We start from the raw sequence: 16,940 nt of genomic DNA, 5'->3' as shown, positions 1-16,940 counted from the left end.
GAGCTCCGTGCACACCAGAGAAACGTGGACGCTGGTGACGGTGGCCTTGTGCCTTGGGACTTGTCGGTCCTGACGTGGCCTGATGCAGACAGACACCTTTGTCACCCTCCCCAGCAAACCACCGAGAAAAGCTTCCCTCAGACTGTTACAGTCACACCTGAGCCCCGGTGGGTGGGCAGCAGCCACCGCAGCTGGGCCACACACGGTCTGCCGTGCCGTCGCAGGTGTCCCCCGCAGGGCGTGTGGGCGTCCCAGCCCCCAGCACCTCCCAACGCACCTCGTGTGAAGGCAGAGTCACTGCGGCGGTAACTCGTTGAGATGAGGTCACATGACGGAGGGTGGACCTTCAACCCGGTGTGACTGGTGTCCCGGTAAGAACAGCAGGGGGACACAGAGAGCGCTTGTGCAGACAGACACAGGGACAGACGACGGCGCGGACAGAAGACGCCCTGCTGGGGCCGCACCCTCGGACTCAGCGGCTCCCGGCGGCGAGACAGTCAGTGTCTGCTATTTTAAGTCACCCTGGCGGTGGGGCTTTGTGACGACAGCCCGAGGGGTCTACGACCCAGCCACACCCGCCACCACCAGTCACGCCTCAGAGCCACCACGGCCCGAGACGCGCCCCAGGCTCCGTCCGACGCAAGAGCGCGTTTGGTGCGAGGTCCGGGGGAGGCGTTGAACACAAACCGACCAGAGAGTCCTGCGGGGCTCTGGGTCCCGTGTGGAGGCGCCTGTGTCTAGTATTGGTCTGGGGGCTCAGGTGTGTTCCCCGGATTCTCCCGCGCAGACGGAGCCCCGAGCACATTGTAATTGGTCGTTCGCTCGCACACGGAAGCTCTGGGAGGGAGGGAAAGAGCCGCTTTCACAAGATTTCCTTGTGGCGCCTTCATCCCCCGCCGACTCGGCCGCGTGAACACCTGCGGCTCCCCACCTCGGAGAGGCGCGCTGCGGGAAGACGCAGCACCTCCCAGTCCCGGGGCCAGGTTTCTCGAGACCCCGGCGGGCGCCGGCCCCATTTTCAGAGGCGCGGGCATCCTTCCAAGTTCCTGCGTATTTCGGGAACCTGATTCGTACAGCAGTTTGAAATGTGTTGTGTGAGTTGCTGTGGGGTTGGACACGAGATCTATCGATCATTCTCTTGTCAAATACGGCACCTTGTACCAGCGGAGGGCTTCATTCAGACATTCGGCTTGAATGGATGGGCTGCTGGCGGAGGAAGAAGCTGGCTGATCCCGTGAAAGCCTTTATGGGGAGGGCGGCGCCCTTGTAAAATGAAGGCCGTAAATGTTGTGGCTGGTGGCTCTTCAACGGCTTCCCGCTCTGAGCGACGGCTCGCTCTTCAGATGCAGAGCAGCCCGCTCCGACCGCGCTGCCTGTGGGTGCTCCCCGTGGCGGGCCAAGCCCAGGGTGCTCCTCGTGGCCGGTGTCGTTTCTTAGACCTGATCGCCGCCGCCGCTTTCGCATTGGGCCAGCGGCGAGCACCCTGCTCCAGAGCTCGTGTGTTTGCCAGCCGAGTGGGTTTGAGAGTTGGCCTTCCTCTGCCGCCACAGGCTCTTCTGCACCGCAAGCGGCCTCGGCAGAAAGGGCGGAGCCGTGGTCGGGACTCGGACGGCCTAGTGAGCGCCGTGCGTCTGCCTGAACAAAACCGCTTCCTCTGGGAGCGGGAGACACCCAGTCCGGGCCACACTGGTATCCCCTGTCTCTTTGCGGTGGCTTCACGGGGAGGTGCCCAGGACACAGTGCCAGCCGGCCACCATCGCAATATTGAGCTGAGACCCTATACACAGCGGCAGCTGTGGAGTGACTCCTGGAGTGACAGGTTGGTTGACCAGAAGGCCAGGTAAGCCAGGAGGCCTCCTGCAGGCGTGTGACATAGACGTGCCCAATGTCCTGAAGGCGGACCCACGCGGAGCAGAGGCACGGGGGCTACCGCTCAGAGGCCCTCCCCCTAACCTCAGGCTTCTCGGCAGAGGGGAGTGCAGACCTGGAGTCAGGGAATGTGCAGGACCAGAAATAGTCACAGTGACAAGGACGAAAGTAATAAAACCCTGGAGGCCGAAGCGGGGTCACCCTCCTCCCCACTTTCCCGGCAGAGGCAGACACTAGTGAGAGGACACTGTCCCGTGGCCCCAGCGGGAGGGCCGGAGGGGGGAGGGAGCTGCAAGGTTGGCAACGGCTGGCCAGAGCCCAGACTGGCCCGCGGAGAGAGGCACCCGCCCCACAGTCCTGAGGCTGCCGCTGCTGGGTTTGCGCTCAAGTGTCGCCGAGGCCCGGCCTCAAACCGGCGTCCTGGGTCACCACCCAGCGCTCCCCTCCAGCCCGCCCTGGGCCCCCGCCCTTTCTGACCACTGGGGACAGAGGCTGGGGTCTCGGGGGTCTCTGCTCTGAATGCTCGGCTGTCGTCACCGCCGTGTTTTCTCCTCAGCCCCGAGGGGGGAGCAGCAAGGTCCTGTCGCCTGCTCAGCACCCCAATCACGGCCGGCCGAGTGAGCTCCGGGGTTTCACCAGGAGCTGGAGGCCGCGTGCGGGGGTTACCGGTCATTCCACCACGCACTGTGCACGCTGGTCGGTGGTTCTGGCCCAAAGCACAAAATCCATACCCCGCTGCAGAGGGAGACGGGTGCTTCAGGAGGCTCAGCGCCGGCCGGCCTCGGGGACCAACGTCCACAGTGGACACGCCGCCTGTTCTTACAGGTGGACGAGCACTGGTTATTGGCTCTCTGGCCCGGGGAAGGCCTGCTGGCGCGGAGCCGCTGCGCCCTTCCATGTAACCATGTGAGGTCCGCCCGCGACGGCCTCGGCGCCGTGTGCACGGCCTTCCCCGCCCCACCCCCATCTGTGAGCGCCACTGGGGCCCACCTACCCCACCTGCCTCGTCCGCCGCTGCCCGGTGACTTCAGTCTCCCCGCCACCTTCTCACCCGCAGCCCAGCTCACGCCCATTTGCGGTTTTACAAATACATCCACAGATTCTTTGATAGGCTTTGAATAAAATGCTTTTGGAAATAAAAGTGGTGCTTAACTTCCCTTTTGTTGAGTGTTGGTGGGGGGTGCTTACTTCTAAGGAACAGAATAAGGAGAAATTAATGACTGTCCGACTCTGAGACAAGGGACAAAAGCTGCTGCAGTTTCTGGCACGTCCTCTCTTCCCCCACCCCCGTCTTTCTTTCTTCTGTGCCTCTCCCTTCTCTCCTCCCTCGGCTGGGGCAAAGCCCGTGGCCCCTGCACAGGCCCACACGGAGCCCCGGGCTCCTGGAGCTCACAGTCCAGCCCTCAGAGGACGGCCGCCGGCCGCCGACCACCAGCCGGACGCTGACCTCGCCGGGCACCCAGGCCAGAGGTGGCCCGCTGAGAGCCAGCTGCCGCTCCACTTGACGACGGAGACAACATCTCCAGCGTGTTCGAGATTGCCCCCCTTCTTCCTGCCGCGTCCCCAGCCCACAACGGCCGGTGCGTCGCGTCGGCCTCCACTCACCTCCCACCTCCGTCCTTCCTCCTCGTTTGACTGTTGTGTCTCTAGTCTGCGTCTCCACCGCCCTCACCAAGGACTTCAGCGCGGCCCCTTCGTCCGTCCTGTCTCTCTCCTTCGAGTCTGCGTTCACCTGGCGGACGCTTACCTTCTGAAAGTGCACCACCGGTCGAGTTAACTTCACACACAAACATCTCCATTGGTATCCACTTGTCCCCGAGAAAACCTGTGTTTATCCGAAGGTGGAGGTTGGCTCCCCAGTAGACGTGAGCTTCTCCATGTCTGTTCCACCTCGTCTGTTGCACGCGGAGTTCCTCGTTCTCTGGTCTCCTTCTGTGCGAATCCCCTCCCCAGGCCCAGTGTGAGCTGTCGGAGCCGGTAAGTGTTGCAGGAGTTGTCGCCTCGCTACAGATAGACCACACCCCCGCGGACCTGCCTTTTAACCCAGCCGCGCTGTCCCTCCGGTCACACTGCACGGTGATATGGCTGCCACTGCACAGGCAACGTGAATGCCACCTGTTGTCCCCGAGAAGCAGGGGCGACCTCGTGTTTCACGGTCACGTGGCGGCTGTGTGGCCACAGCGAGGTCAGTAAAATAGGGAGGTCTCGCTTTCCCACGTGCGGAATCGCGCTTGGGGGCTGTGACCCCCGGCACGCTCGGTGCTTTCTGTGTCCCCCGAGTGCCAGCGCCCCGTGCGCCCCCCCCCCCCATGCCAGGTGCGAGGAGGACCAGCAGCAACACCGCGTTCTGCGGTCTTCATCCACCCACCGGCGCTGCTCGCGGGGTGACTGCCGTGCGCTCAGGACTTCTCCAGGAGCCTCGAGTCTCCGAACTCCATCGCTTCGCTGGAACTACTGAGTTTTTAATTTTGAATTCTCCATATGGCCTCCGCTCCTACAGCTATTTTTAAACCGATAATACTTTAAATAAAAGCTGTTTCAAGGAAAAGAAAGCATGTATCCAAACTCTGTGCACCTGTGTGACTGGTGGGTCGTCAGGGGTGGCCGGAGGGTGGCTGGAGACGGGAGACCCGAGGCAGGGGACCAGGCAGAGCCGCCTGCAGGGGGCGCCACCTGTGAGTCCGCGTGCAACCTGCCGCTGTCACTGAGCAGCAAGCGCCTGGTGGTTTCTGAAGGGGCGCGCATGTGCGTTGTTCAGCAGGTCCCACGGATTACGGAGCCAGCCCCGCCCTCACGTGCGTGTGCTCCCCCTTCCCTTCCCTGCGCCCAACGGGAAGACAGGAAGAGTTTGTTCCAGGGTGACGGGGGGCTCCCCAGAGGCAGACCTGGACACGAGAGTGTGTGCGTGCGAGGGTTCATAAAGCGAGTGCTCCCCGGGGAGACAGAGGTGGGGTTGGGGGACCCGGGGGAGCTGTGCCTTGGAGGTCGCTGCTGGCATCTGCTGGGTCAAGGCCAGAGACGCAGCCCAGCTCCCTGCACGGCCCGGGACGGCCCACACCACCGGACTCATCTGGTCCCGGAGGTCAGGAGGCCATGCTGAGAAACTGGGAGGCAGGGGGATGAAACGGGAAGCGTTACCTGAAGACGGGAGCGTGTCTGGGACCTGGACGAGACGGGGAAGGTTGGGGCCGTCTGTCTCTGGGAAGTTTTCCACCGTCGTCTGATGGCAGGGCCCGCAGGTGCAGGGTCGCCAGCCAGGGGCGCAAAAGCCGCGGTGCGTTCGCAGCGCCTGCGTACTGAGGACCAAGCACCGGGTTTGCACGCCCGACGGCCCGGCGCCCATCACGGCGTGCCCGCAGATTTGGGCTCTGCCGCGCTTTCCGTCGGTGGGAGAGGAAGTTGGCTTTCAACAGGGCGGCCGCCGTGGGCACAGAAGGGTCTCGCCCGTGTGGCGGCCTCTCCCGTGTGACAGCCCTGTTTTACGGCATCGGTTTATGGCCTCGTTCCCCATCCCAGTGACCGGAGGCCGTCTTTTCTCTATCGTGCAAAGTCTGGTTCCACCAGCCAATATGGAGCAGCTCCGTGCAGCCCCACGCTCTGGGACTGTAAGCATCAACACAACACAGACGCTCGGACCTGCGAGAGAGGCACGATCCCGGCACCCGGCGTGGCTGGGGGCAGAGCCGCCACGGACCCGCCGGGTGCGAGATGGGGAAGGGGGCGCTTCCCGGGAGCGGGCGGGGTGGGGGGGCTCTGTGGGGGAGGGGAGAACAGAGGGGCGCTCCAGCACGGGTCAGGACTCCGGCAAGGGCGAGGTGGGCGGAGGACATTCTCGGCGAAGGAGACACCCGAATCAAACGCTGGAGGACGAGGTGGCCTGCGAGTGACCCGAGTCTCCCAGGAGGCAATCCCGGGAGAACCCGCAGGGCAGAGGCTGGAAGTGCACAGGGGTCTCCCTACTCCCTGAATTAAAAAAAAAATCACTCCTGTTCATGCCTTCGTCAGGACAGTCCCTGGTCCTCCCTGTGCTTTTGAACTTGCAAAGCATTTGAGTTGCATTCGCTCGCTGAACTTGACCACAAATGAATCACACTTAGCGCCTGGTTACCACCTCTTCCAGTGGCGACAGGAATATGGGAGGGACTCGCAGGCATTCATCACAGTATTTCTTGGCAAGTTGCTTGTCACCTCAAGCAGTGCTGGCAAAAGACCAGGAGGCAATAAATACGCAACGTTTAACTTTCTTCATTCAAATGACATGCGATCCTTTGATATGCCATCTGACACTCAGTCCCACAGACCTGGGCCAGCTTCCCTCTCTCCCACCCCCCCACCTCTCTCTCCTCTCTCTCTCTCTCTCTCTTTCTCCCCCAACCCCCTCTCTCTCCAACCCCAAAGTCTGAATTTAAAGTCAAACGGATCTTCAAGGGTGCCTTAAAACAGTTCGTATCTGATTCCTGGAGATATTAATAAAAATTCCAAATTTCTTCTTATTATCAATAGTCCCGTTCTTACTCTGACCTGGGTAACTTTCTTGACTTTTTGCGACCTTGCCTTGGATTTTTCATTTGTGTTCTCCGGATTTGGTTGAACCTGATGCTAATTCTTTTAAATGAGTAGTAAGATCTTAACAGGGTATGGCATTTTTCATAATAATGACTAAACTACTAAGTTTATCTTTGGATAATTACTATAAAACAATTAAAATTTTAAAATAAATAAGTAAATTCTTTGAGTAGCCCACACCTAAGCCATAGTAATACAAATTCAAGGAACCTTCCTGAGTATTTTTTGAAATGAACAAAACATATGTGACTTCCTGGTCATAGAATTCCATAAACAGCCAATGACAGCATTAGGGGGTCTACATAGCGACATAAAATTCAAATTATGACCTAAATGGGGAAGATGATGGTAAGTATAAATGATAAACTTCTTACTCTATATGAGATACTGTGTTTCGAACTGTTACACATTTTCCCCCATTTAATGACCATTTTTAGATAAGTAGACCGAGGCTCATACAGCTATAATGCTTTTTGTCCTCGTTTTCAGAAAAAGAGAACTGCGGAGCCGAAAGGAACACCGGGACCCTGGCCCCCCAGCTCTGTCCGGGCCCCCCACCCCATGTAGACCCAGCTGCCTCCGCCGCTCTGAGGGGGAGGGCACCGTGGCCCCTCCCAGGAGGCGGGCAGACAGACGCGCTCCCTCTGCGGATCCACGGGTGTCGGCTCCGCCCTGTGCGCCAGCTCACTCCGCGGCGGCTGTTTCTCAGGGACACGCTCTTCTCCTGCACGGAGTCTGGGCAGGGAGGGCCCGGCCACGTCATCTGGGAGTAGTGGCGCCAGACGGCGAGACACTAAGACTTCGCTGGCGAGCACGCTTCACTCCAGAGAGGCAGCTCTAACCGGAGGGAGGGAGGAAGTCGGTGCGTCCTCAGCCGTAACCCTGCGCTGGGCACCGTGCACTTCGCATCGACTTTGCATCCTGAGGCCATCCTGAGGTTGTCACGACCCCATTTTGTGAGTGTAAGCGCCCACCGACACTTTGAAACATTAAATAGCTTGGTTACATGACTGGGCTTCGTTCCCGAGTGCATGACCTTTCTCCCACACCCCACGGCGAGGAAGGATGGGTTCCGGGGGCGAGGAGCTCAACGGGGTGGGGGGCACCCCGACCTGTGAATGAGCAACCGGGAGCTGGGGATGGCCGTCCTCCTCCGACGAAGACGACCTACTCAGCGGAGCCGTCGGTGTTTCCGTCTGCGTCCGAGCGGGGCTGAACCACACCCACCTGAGCTGGCCGACGGTCACGGCACACCCCGTCGGTCGTCACCGTTTCCACCACCTGCTTCCTTACATGCTCCCAGGCGTCACCGTAGCCCGGTCCTCATCCTGTCGTCACTCCTATCGTCGCTACTTTCGGACGACGAGTGGTGAGTGCGCAGGACGCACGCGAACGCCTCGGGTCCTGTCGGGACTGAACCGTGAAACGGGCATGTTCCGATCCCAGGTTCTGAGCTTTTCCCAGCGGGACCCCGGCTTCTAAACCGGACAAAGCGTCTCTCTGGGGCCAGGGCTGGACAGGTGGTCAGCCCGTTTCCTTCGCATATTAAAGAAAAGGTTGAGGATGAAAGAATTTGATCAGAGATGTTAGCCTCTTGAAAGGCAAAGGTGTAGGAAGCAGACCCCCTTGCGTGTGTGTGGGGGGGCGGTCCAGGAGAGAGCCCAGAGCTGTGTGAGTGAAACGTATATCCATACATGCCTTTGGAGACGGGGAGGCCGAGGTCTGGGGGAGGGAGACATCCTCTCGGAGAGCTGGCCACGAACAGCAGCTCTGAGGGCGCGGCTGGCCCCCCCGGAGCCTGGGAAAGCACAGCGAGGTGTTGGGCAGGGAAACCTCACGGTCCTCAGGTCCTGGCTCCTCCACTGAGTACAGCTCTGACCCCTGGGGTGTGAGGCTGCAGCTCCCCGGGGAAGCGAAGAGGCTCCTGTCCCCAGTTTATTCAACTCAACGTCTGCTTCCCTTTGCTCTGTCTTATTAATAACTGGTTAACTACCTGCGGCGACAAAGTCCTGGATGAATGGCTCAGGGTTTGTCCGCATGCCCAGCTGCTGTCCAACCCAGTGGACGTGCCCGTGACCCTGGGCACGAGGTTCTCCTCCCCGCCCCCCGCCCGGTCTTCCGCAGCCTGGCCGGTGGCTGCACGCTCACACCACACTTGGCTCCGCGGTCCGCCCCTGGAAACAAAGGTGCTTTCTTTGTTACCCTTTCGGGTCCTCTCAGGGGGTCCCAGACAGAAGGAGCTACACGGCTGATGCAGGAGGCAGGCAGCCAGTGTGGCCGAAACGTGCAGGGAGGAGCAGGCTTATGGGGGCACGTGAGCTCCTGCGTGTCCCCTCCAGACCTGACACCCACCTTCTTTCTCCTGGGCTGGCTGGCTGCCTGGCCCAGCTGCACCAGCCGGGATCCCGTGCCCCCCGGACTCCAGCCAGGTCCAGCTGACGGGGGGACCCAGCTGGGGACGGAGGGGCAGAGGCGGGTCTGAGCTCTGTCCCTGCGAAGTCTCTCTGGGCTGGCTGTGCCCCCAGCGGAGGAGCCCCCCTTCTCCTGGCCGGTTCTGGTGGCTGTGCCCCCAGCAGAGGAGCCCCCCTTCTCCTGGCCGGTTCTGGTGGCTGTGCCCCCAGCGGAGGAGCCCCCCTTCTCCTGGCCGGTTCTGGTGGCCGTGCTCGCCCTCACCCTGCCCCTTCGGGTGAGAAGTGCAAACGCTCAGCTGCGGCAGCCCCGTGCGTGCCCCACAGCCCGCCCAACCTTTGTAGTTGAACAAAACCTCCTCGGTGAGCCTCCCCGGGGCACGTTCCCCAGCAGAAGCCCAGCTCACGGGGGCCCACGGATGAGGACGGCACCGCCCAGCACGGACCTCTGTTATCCGCCCTTTCTCCCCTAAGCTCGGGGCTCTGTTGTCGGCTCCGGGACCCTGCACAGGGCGTCCGTCCTCCCAAAGCCTCACGTCCTCACCTCCCGCGTGGAATCAGTTTCCCGAGTTGTCAGGGGCAACGGAAGAGAAACACGTGGAAGGTGCTGGGAAATAATAGTTACTGGATGCTCCCAGCTCAGCGGAGTAGCAATTTAGAAGCTCCTCACTCTACGCTAGTGATAAACGCAAATAGGCCTCATATTCGTGCTCCAAGCGGGATGTTTACAGCAAAAGAATAAAAGTCAAGGATGAGGGAACGTTCTTAATTTTTTATTTAGTTGAAAACAAATCATTTAAGAACCAGTCCACGTGAGCCACGCGGGCCACGCGGGCCTCCCACACATCGCTGCCCCACGGATTCTGGAACCACGGAGGAACCGCCGCGTCGGGAGCCTCTCCGATCCGCACCTGCCCGCAGGTGCCACCGGAGAGCCCACACCTGTGGGAGACTGTCCCCGCCGGGACCATGCGCCCGCCCACAGGTGACAGCGTCGTCCGTGTGCTCCGCTGAGTTATCTGAAAACTGTGGAATTTCATTGAAGTCCACTCCCTGTTCCTTCTCTCTGTGAGTGGAGATGGACGCCCGCCCGCTGCCCCAGAGCAGTGGCCGCCTCCCCCCTCCCGAGGCCGGGTCGTGATCGGAGCAGGCTGTGCGGGCGCTGCCAGCCGAGGCAGACGAACAAGGTGGAAACGCTTTAGAAACGTGAAACCTCTGCTTGCCTGGGAGCCGTGCGGGGAGGAAGCCCGCACACGTGTCCCTGAAGGTGGGTCCGAACTGCAAGATCACCCCAAACTTCCTCGGCGCGGAACCGAAGACAATTGTTCTGGAACCCCGAGCCCCGGGGTGGGGGGGGGGTGTCCGCGTGGACTGGAGCGTAGGGAGCCCGCGTTTGGGGTCCGCGTGCGGAAAGGAGAATGTGGGTTCTCCTTGCCTGAGGCCCGACCGCCGCCAGGGCAGAGACGGGGCGCCAGGCCGCCCTCTCCACGGGGCGCCCAGAAAACGGTGCCTCGGGCCCAGCCGGATCCAGTGAAACATAAACACAAACCCACCTGTCTTTGTGTCATTGAAAAGGTTCTGCATTTGAGTCCGAACAGTAAGTTTTCTTCATTTCTTAGGAAGCTCACCACCAGCACTGGTCCGTGGGGCAGGGCGGGAGTGCTTTAGTGGAATCCTGAACCCTGACTCTCTGACGAGACTCGTTCTCAGGGTGTTTGTTCTATCAAGGACCGTTCCATTTATTGGGGGGGGGCTGGTTAAACCCCTCATTCATGCCAGCAGATAAAGCAGGGGTGACTTGTGGGAGGAGGGGGGATTAGACACTGACTTTTTGTGTGTAAACCTCTCTACTAGCCCCAGAGGTTGTGCGACCACCTCTCCTTGCTGTTTGCGCCTTTGTCCGTTCTCAGATGTGTATGTGTGTGTGTGTGTGTGTGTGTGTCACACTCCCGGCCCCAGAGCTCACGGCTGTGCACATGCAGGGATGCCCACCCCGCGGGGCTGGCTGTTCCTGGCTGAGCCTCTGGTGGCACGGAGTGGCTGGCGCCAGGCCAGGACCTGGCCCTTGTCCTCGCTCAGACCGGGCTGCTGGGGGCCTGGGAATGGCGAGTCGGGGTTTGTCTCCCTTCCACGCTCCTCGGCAGGTGTGAGGTCTGCCCAGCTCGTGAAAGCCACGGGCTTTCTGCCTCTCACGTTCATGTCCATCAGACTCGTCCTCCTGCAGACCACGGGCGGGCGCGCGCCCCTGCAGAGACGGCCCTGCAGAGCCACGCACCGGCGGCGCTGCGGCCAGGCGCAGGCTGGCCCGGGGGCGGGCGGCACATTGTTTGTGCCCGAGTGTCACGCTCGTTCACGCTCACCGTCCGGCTTTCCTGACAGGTTTTCCTTCTGCTCTGTAGCTCCGTCCCCAGTGGCGGGGACAAGCCACCCGGAGAGGGGACTGGAGGACGACAGGGCACCGGTGACAGAGAAGCCGGCGGCGCCTGAGGTGCCCCCAGGACCCCAGAGTGCCATTTTGCACAGCGCGCAGCCGAGGCTTGTGTCCCAGGGGTGTCTCCAGGCGACACTCTCTCACGGGACGGCTCCCAAGGACAGGCCCCGTTTCCTAAGGCACCACTGGGGCGCTTCTGCCGATGAAGCAGGGTCTCTGGGGGGCCCTGGTGTCCGCCGAGTGCCGCACAGGTGCTAAGACGCCATCACGCGGCCGAGGTCCCAGCTCCGGGAGGCTCCCACCAGATGGCGGCCAACGGGCTGCCCGCCCTCCCGGGGAGAGCCACAGACCACGGGGACAGGGTCCCCCCCACCGAGGTCTGGCTTCCCCTCCCACGTGCCTGCTGTGGTTCAGGCTGCAGAGTGATTGCTGGTGGACTTGATGACGTTTCATAGAGGTCATGTGTAGGAATTTTGTTTTTTTTTTTAAACCAGCACTCCTCCGTAGTGGCAGCAGAAACCACAACACCAGTTAATGAGAGGAACAAACAGACGAACAAACAAGTCACGGACACACACAACCCTTTCAAAAATAACTGACGATAAACATGACACCCCCAGAGGCGCCGCCCTCCCTTATCACGTCGCTAGGGGCAACCCCTCCACGTGGTCCAGACGCTGCGTGGGTCTGCAGACGCCGGTGGCAGCTCCCTCCCTGCAGGTCTGAGGTGTGGGCACCACGGCACCAGCCATTCAGAGTGTCACCCCGTCCGTCCCACGTTGCTTCCACACCTAAGGTCCCCGTTGTCCCAGAGCGGAGCAGGCCCTGTGGTCCTGCACGGTGGGGTCCCCACCCTTCCACGAGGGCACGAGGGGGAATGAGGTTGCAGAGGACGGCCCCCGAAAAGGGGGAGACGGGGTGGGGAAGAGGAAACTCATTCTGGTGCCCTGGGGGGGCGCAGGGCCTTTCCACTCTAACGTCCCAGTTCTCTCTGGCTGGCGTTCGCCGTGCGCGGTCCGGCGGCAATGTGGCACAGGGGACCCGTGTCCGCAGAGCGTCACACCCGGGAGCGGGCCACCCCCAGGTCCTCGAGCCCCGGGTCCGAGGATGCCCTGCCATCCCCCGGGGCCCAGCTGGCCATTGCGCCCTGCAACTCACCAACCAGCCTGTGTGCAGACACTGTGCGGGGGTGTCCGACCCGAGACCTGGGGGGCCCCTGCGGCCCAGGACGGCCGGGCGGTCGGCCCAGCGCAGACTCGTCAACTTGCTCAAAACAGCGTGAGATGTTTCTGTGACTACGTGTCACAGTGGATTTAGCATGTGCGGCCGGAGACCACTCCTCTTGCTCCAGCGTGGCCCAGAGACGCCGAAAGACTGGCCTGCCCTGCCCGACACTCGGGAATACTCAGGTCTCCGTCGGAACCTCCTCCCGGGTTCAGAACCGCTGACGGTCGTTCCGTGAAGCGACGTGCTCCGTGAGGCCTGAGAATGACAGATCTCCCCACGGCCCTCTGCACGCGCACCAGTTGGCCTTGGAAGTTCTTCTAGAAGCAGGAGACCCCTGTGAGGGCCACTGCTTATTCGCCCATTGGTGTGGATGAAGGCATTTACAATTACTCGTGGTTAGTCATCTTGATGACCTTCAGGCCGACCCCTGGGTCTCGGTGACAGGTCCCCCTCCTTGTTCTGACTGCGTCTCTGCTTTCTGGACGAAAGTACTTTCCGGGGTCACAGTGTACCTATTCCGCCCTGACCCTGAAGCCGCCACAAAATGAAGAATTTTTTAAAACATCGTCTCCACTGCTGTTTCCCGGAACTCTGGTCCCCCAACGGCTTGCCCCCCGTGGTTCCGAAGGACTGTTGACGTAGGATCGCGCTGGCGGGGTCTGGCGGGTTTCTAGCTGCCGGGGAACGCCATGACCCAACGCTCCCCGCTGGCCTCCCGCGTGCTGGACACACCCGCAGTGTTCCTTTAAGAGCGTGGTCAGCTGTGCTAAGCTCCCCAAGTTCTTGTCCCATGGCACATACAGTTTAAGGGCGTGGCCTTAAAAATCAGACACACAGTTAAACGCAGCTCCATTCCGACAGACACCACCTCTGCCACTCAGAGTCTAAAGGTGGGGGTCCCCGGCTGGCGGAGGGGACCTCACCGGGCAGGCGCGTGTGTGAGTGCCGCCACGAGCCCCCCCCCCCCCCCGTGGCTTTGACCTTGGCTCCCGAGTTCACTTCCTGTGTACTGCAAAGGTAGCTGGCGGCCTCGGGAGCTCAGGCACATTGTCCCCCGGTGAAAGCGGCAGCGGCGTGGCGTGGCCCGTGTGGCGAAGGGCAAGGAAGCGCCGTGTGACACAGGTGGGCAGCTGTGCCCCCGGTTCCACCGGGGGACTCGGTGGCACGTGTGAAGGGCGCGAGACTGTCAATCAGACGCTGCATTGCACCCTTCCTCACAGGTGCCGGGCGCAGGGCGCCAGCACACTCCGGAGTCTCAGTGGCACCCCACGCTCTCACTGCCAACCAGCTCCTCGCCCGCCTGCCTGGCGGTGTTTCCGCCCAGACGGGCTTCAGACGCTGCAGGGCTGTGTTGTGACCCAGCATGCCAGTGTGTGGGGTAAAGAGACGGCCGTTTTCCAAACCACACTACCGTAAGTTCCGTTACCAAGCTCAGAAAAGGTGAGTATATTTTCAGAGTCTAACTCTATTTTTTTTATTTGAAATAGCTGCTTTTGACCAGTTTTCCCATACCCCACCAGATGCAAGGGCGGTCTGCAGCCCCAGCGGCAGCTGCGGAGCCGGATTCCAGGTCTGGCGGAGCCTGGGGGAGCATTCGGCTCTCCCCCTCGCGGTGTGAATGCCCCCATAGTAAATGGTGACCTTAATTTACCGTGGGTCCCCCCCCCGCCCCCGGCTTGGCGAAAACATAAGATACAGGCTCTCCTGCAACCCATTTTTTTTTGTCCTGAGTGTTCTTAATGAACTCGCCTAACAACGCCCTAAGGACACCCCGTCCCGGCCTAGGTCTGCAATGCCCCTTCCGGAGCTTTCACGTCCTGCCCGTTTCCTAGACAAAAAAAGGCTTTGCTCGTACCACTTCACACACACGGAACCCCACGCCCACGCGGACGCGCGACTTCACAGAGATGATCTCAGAACACAGTGTCCCACCCACCCGGGAGCCCGGATATTCCCTTTGTCTCCTTCCTTTCTCATTAATATTTCATCTCCGAGATGAACTGCCGGAAACCCGGTCGGAGGAACCGCGCGGTGTCGGTGCCCTGCGTCCTCCGTGTCTGCCTCGCTTCCCAGCGCAGCCGGGAGACGGCAGCAGGGCCGCGGGGAGGCGGAGCCCCGCCCCCAGCGACCCTTTCGGACCCGTGCCTCCGCGTGCCATTTATCTTGGGCTGATGGCTTTGTGAGTTTTTTTTTTTTTTTACTCTTCCATTTAAAAAAAAAAAACAACCCTTTTTTTTAAAGCGTGTGTGGAGGGGTGGGCAGAGCTCCTCAATAAATGAGAAACTGATTCTCCATTCTGGTCCCGACCCCTTCCCCGCCCCCTCCTCTCCATCTGCTCGGCAGTCTGGCTGCTGGGGTGTCAGGGGCCCGGATCACGCCATCTTCCTACATGATAATAGGGCCCGCCCTCCGCCCGCCCCTGCCTGGCAGGTGGCGTCAGGTCGCGCTGGAACGGGGGCCAGGTGAGCACCTTGCAAAGAATGTGAGAAACGGCTCTGCCGTGACGCGTGCCTCGGAGAGGTGGGGGCTGGAGAGGCTGGGTCTGCGGGGCCCGCCCCGTGGAGGCTGCCGAGATTGGAGCGCGATTACAACGCGTGTCCCCCGCGGCGCTGCGCTGGGGCCGCCGGGGCCGTGCGCCAGGCCGGCGAGGGGCAGCGCCTTTCTCTGCTTTGTGTGGCTGCGCTCGCGCGCGGTGCGCGTCTGCGCCAATCCGGCCCGCCGGAGCCACGTGGTGCGCGGACCGCCCTCGGGATGCCTGGGTGCCTTTGTCGGGACCGAGGGGGGCGGGGGGTGGCCAGGAAAGTGAGCGATCTCAGGGGTTCCGTGACTAGGAACACCCGAAATGACAGAGAGCAGCTCTGCGTCCGAATACAGACCTTGTGAGCCCAGAAGCCTGATGGAGGCTGAGCCCTACGTTCAAACCTTTCGGTTCCGCGCCTCTGCGCCCATCCCCCGTCCTCAACGCGCTCGGGCTGGCCCCTCCCCCGCCTGCCCCTCCCCCTTCCCGCGGCTGGTGGCAGCCACTGCGCGGAGAGAAGCCGCCCGGATATCCAGGATATCCATCTCTCTCCACAGAGCACGGATTTAGTAACAGGGCGCCTGCCAGTTTTATTAAGGAAGCTCTGAGTCCAAGTCTTTGTGGATGGGAGGGAAAAGGTGTCTGCCAGTAAAACGCACGGCGGTGGCCGGTCAGAGAGGAGTCCCTGTGTGGATGCCGCGGACAGTCCACGCGGAGTCAGAAAAGGGGCTTCAGATCTGGGGCGGGAGGGAGCTTGGACAAAGGCGCGTCACGGTGGGAAAGAAGAAAACTGAGTTGAAGGAGAAAGGGGGTAACGGCTGGCCACACCCGTGGCATCCGGATCTCTGTTGAACCCCGCCCCCCCATGTGTATATTAAAGACGTGGCGTGAGACCACAACCACTTTTAAGGCCTGGTGCTGGGCCTCCGGGTCGGATAGGACGGTGCGCGGTACCCCAGGTCCAGCTGAGAAGCGGGTGTGCAGGGTGAGGTCGGAGCAGGGCCACACCCTCCCCAAGTCCCAGTGTCCTTGCCGGCAGGACAGGCGTGTGGGGAAGACCAGCCGTCAGGCGCCCAGCGCGGCAGGCCTTCGGCTTATTTCTGGGGGGGGCAAATGTTCCGGTGTCCTTGCACCGCATCACTGCCACATGAGAAAACTCATAACCTTCCTCCCACCTGCCACGCCCCCCCCCCCCAAGTTTGTAGTTCCTCGTTTTCTGCACCTGCCCTGAGTTTGGTGTATCAGCCACCCTGCTGGCAGCTGGCAAGGGCGGAGGGGCTGACCTGGGCGCTGGGTCTGCTCTGAGCGAACCCTGTTCCGCTTGCGCTTCTCAGGCAGGGCGGCTTGGAAATTCTCCCGCAGGGAGACAGGAGAGGAAGCACTAGCATTTTCCTGCTTGGGGTACAGTGCGGGGCTCACCCCAGAAAGCAGTGCGTTCTTGGAGGAAGGCCATCCAGCTTCATCAAGAATGCTCAGGCCCAGGAGAGACCCACAGACCCCTGCCTAAGTGACCTCGGACCCCGAGGGCAGCCCTGAGCCCGGCTCACCACACAAACAGCCTCTCCTGCGGCCCCCACTTCCCCTTGCCGGGAAGCCTTCCCCGCACACCCCTGGGGACAGGGCCGCCCTCGTCCCTGCCTGCCCTGGGTGGGCCTGGCCTCTGCCCCTGGCCTGCTTCCTCCTCAGCGAAGGGTCTCCAGCCTCTCACGTGGGCAGGCAAGAGTGAATTTTCTCCCTCGGTTCTCCCTGAACCACAGACGCCGGCAGCTCCACTCCCATTAAAGACAGCAAAGATTTTCCTTACTGGTTTTTAACATCATCACACTCAAGTTCACACCCCCCCCCCGTTTTTTCCCCCCACAGATGAGCCGTCTGCGCAGGTTACACAGTGCAGGAGCTGAGCGGAATGTCAGTATTCACG

Source organism: Phyllostomus hastatus, unplaced genomic scaffold (assembly GCF_019186645.2).
Source record: "Phyllostomus hastatus isolate PE091 unplaced genomic scaffold, TTU_PhHast_1.1 phas_contig_402, whole genome shotgun sequence".
In the NCBI taxonomy this organism is placed as follows: domain Eukaryota; kingdom Metazoa; phylum Chordata; class Mammalia; order Chiroptera; family Phyllostomidae; genus Phyllostomus; species Phyllostomus hastatus.
Note: the sequence above shows the minus strand (reverse complement) of the source record.